The sequence below is a fragment of the Schistocerca americana genome, chromosome 3 (genome assembly GCF_021461395.2).
Source record: "Schistocerca americana isolate TAMUIC-IGC-003095 chromosome 3, iqSchAmer2.1, whole genome shotgun sequence".
In the NCBI taxonomy this organism is placed as follows: domain Eukaryota; kingdom Metazoa; phylum Arthropoda; class Insecta; order Orthoptera; family Acrididae; genus Schistocerca; species Schistocerca americana.
This window is the reverse complement of record NC_060121.1, coordinates 684,205,620-684,209,080: the sequence shown is the minus strand read 5'-3', so window position 1 is coordinate 684,209,080 and position 3,461 is coordinate 684,205,620.

Here is a 3,461-nt window from a genome sequence, read left to right as displayed (position 1 = left end):
CTGCTTGCGACGGCAAAAGTACGCCAATTTTCCCCCCTCTAACAACTGCAGATATCATTCACATTCTGTGAATGCAGTGTTTTCAAAGCCGACTATAGATTCTAGTACTAATTCAAGTACGGTTGTGCCCTCATCTCGCCCCAGTCCAGTGCGACGCCATTCCAATAAACTATTTATAACACTACAAGTTGCTGGCCTTCGTGTTGACTTTCAATTGGACACAGGTGCGTCTGTAACTTTGCTTAATCGTGCCACATACAGACAATTAGGCTCACTACGCCTGCCAAAATCTAGCACGCACCACACTACATACAACGGAGAGAAAATCCCAATACTAGGACAGTGTAGTTTGCTTGCCACGTACAAATGTCACACTAGTACATTGAATTATACATGACAATATTTGTGGCTTAGATTCGGTTGACTTGTCTGGTCTTAGAATCTAAGACAACGTATTTTCAGTGACTGCTTTTAATCCAAAAGACAGTGTAGCTAGTTTGCTTAAATAATTTGCTGAACTCTTTTCTGTTGAACTTAGAAAAGCTTATAATTTTGTAGCGCATATTACCCTGAAAGGCAATGCACAGCCTAAGTTTCTCCAGGCTCGGTCCGTTCCCATTGCTTTATGAGACAAATTAGCTATTGAATTAAAGGAATTGCAGGACAGTAGTGAGATTACTCCTATACAAGATTGTCAGCTGTTTGACGTCCCGCTTCTTATGGGCGGAATCAGCTGCAACCCAGGTGACACCATCAATCCACTCCCAGGAAAAATAAGTGAAATTACTAGCCAGTTGCAAATGTAGTAGTCAGACGATGCGTACCGTCGAGGATCGATGCCGTGAACACCAGAGGCAGACTCGACTGATGTATCCGAGCAAGTCGGCGGTCGCTGAACATTGTTTGTCGGAGAATCACGCTATGGACTATGAACGCACGAGGACTCTGGTACAGACGTCGAGATACTGGGACAGCGTTGTTAGAGAGGCCATCGAAATTCGCACCAATGACGACCTCATAAACCGTGACTGTGGCTATAATCTTAGCAAGGCTTAATCAAGAGTAAATCAAGCAAATGTATAGTTGTGACGACCACGGCGGACAGAGCCATCACACCGACGTCATCTCAGACGCCATCGCAAACTGTTCCACCGCGCGACCGTGGCGCGGGGCGCGGACGGCGGAGAGAGCGAGCCGCGGGCGGAGGGTATTTAAATCGGCCGCCGCCGCGACCGAACCCAGTTCCCCCTGAGCAGCCATAGTGTAAGGATCTCCGTGCCGGTACGTTCACAGGAGCTCAGTCTGACAGTTCACCTAATGATGGTGACATGCACGATCGCCGAAATATTGTGCCCGTAGGACCCTGTAGAGTATTTATAGCAGTAAAGAATTCAATAATATCCAGTGAAGTTATTAGCGAATGCGAATGTGAAATAATCTGGGTTAAGTTAAGTATCAAAGGTGGGTCAGATATGATAGTCGGATGCTTCTATAGACCACCTGCATCAGCAACCGTAGTAGTTGAGCGCCTCGGAGAGAACCTGCAGAACGTCGTGAAGAAGTTTCGTGATCATACTATTGTAATAGGGGGAGACTTCAATCTACCAGGTATAGAATGGGATAGTCACACAATCAGAACTGGAGCCAGGGACAGAGACTCTTGTTACATTATCCTGACTGCCTTGTCCGAGAATTACTTCGAGCAGATAGTTAGAGAACCAACTCGTGAAGCTAACGTTTTAGACCTCATAGCAACAAATAGACCGGAACTTTTCGACTCCGTGAATGTAGAAGAGGGTATCAGTGATCATAAGTCAGTGGTTGCATCAATGACTACAAGTGTAATAAGAAATGCCTAGAAAGGAAGGAAAATATATTTGCTTAACAAGAGTGATAGGGCACAAATCGCAGAATATCTGAGTGACCACCATCAAACGTTCATTTCTGAGGAAGAGGATGTGGAACAAAAATGGAAAAAATTCAGAAACATCGTCCAGTACGCCTTAGATAAGTTCGTACCGACTAAGGTCCAAAGCGAGGGGAAAGATCCACCGTGGTATAACAATCATGTACGAAAGGTACTACGGAAACAAAGAAAGCTTCATCATAGGTTTAAGAGTAGTCGAATCATAGCTGATAAGGAAAAGCTGAACGAAGCGAAAAAGAGCGTAAAGAGAGCAATGAGAGAAGCATTCAACGAATTCGAACGTAAAACATTGGCAAACAATCTAAACAAGAACCCTAAAAAGTTTTGGTCATATGTAAAATCGGTAAGCGGATCTAAATCCCCTATTCAGTCACTCGTTGACCACGATGGCACCGAAACAGAGGACGACCGAAGAAAGGCAGAAATACTGACTTCAGTGTTCCGAAACTGTTTCACTGCGGAAAACCGTAACACGGTCCCTGACTTCAGCCGTCGCACGGACACCAAAATGGAAAATATTGAAATAAACGATATCGGAATTGAAAAACAACTGCTATCACTTAGTAGCGGAAAAGCATCCGGACCAGACGAGATACCCTTAAGATTCTACAGTGATTATGCTAAAGAACTTGCCCCCTTTCTATCAGCAATTTATCGTAGATCGCTGGAAGAACGTAAAGTACCTAGCGACTGGAAGAAAGCGCAGGTCGTTCCCATTTTCAAGAAGGGTCATAAATCAGATGCGAATAATTATAGGCCTATTTCGCTTACGTCAATCTGTTGTAGAATAATGGAACATGTTTTGTGTTCTCGTATTATGACGTTCTTAGATAATACAAATCTCCTTCATCATAACCAACATGGATTCCGCAAACAGAGATCATGTGAAACTCAGCTCGCCCTATTTGCCCAAGAAATTCACAGTGCCGTAGACACTGGCGAGCAGATTGATGTCGTATTCCTGGACTTCAGGAAGGCATTTGATACGGTTCCGCACTTACGTTTAGTGAAAAAAATACGAGCTTACGGAATATCGGACCAGGTTTGTGATTGGATTCAGGATTTCCTAGAAGAAAGAACACAACATGTCATTCTTAACGGTTCAAAATCTGCAGATGTAGAGGTAATTTCGGGAGTACCGCAGGGAAGCGCGATAGGACCTTTATTGTTTACAATATACATAAATGACTTAGTTGACAACATCGGTAGCTCCGTGAGGCTATTTGCAGATGACACGGTTGTCTACAAGAAAGTAGCAACATCAGAAGACTCGTACGTACTCCAGGAGGACCTGCAGAGGATTAATGCATGGTGGGACAGCTGGCAGCTTTCCCTAAACGTAGATAAATGTAATACAATGCGCATACATAGGGGCAGAAATCCATTCCAGTACGATTATGCAATAGGTTGTAAATCATTGGAAGCGGTAACGAGCGTAAAATACTTAGGAGTTACTGTCCGGAGCGATCTGAAGTGGAATGATCACACAAAACAAATAGTGGGAAAAGCAGGCGCCAGGTTGAGATTCATAGGA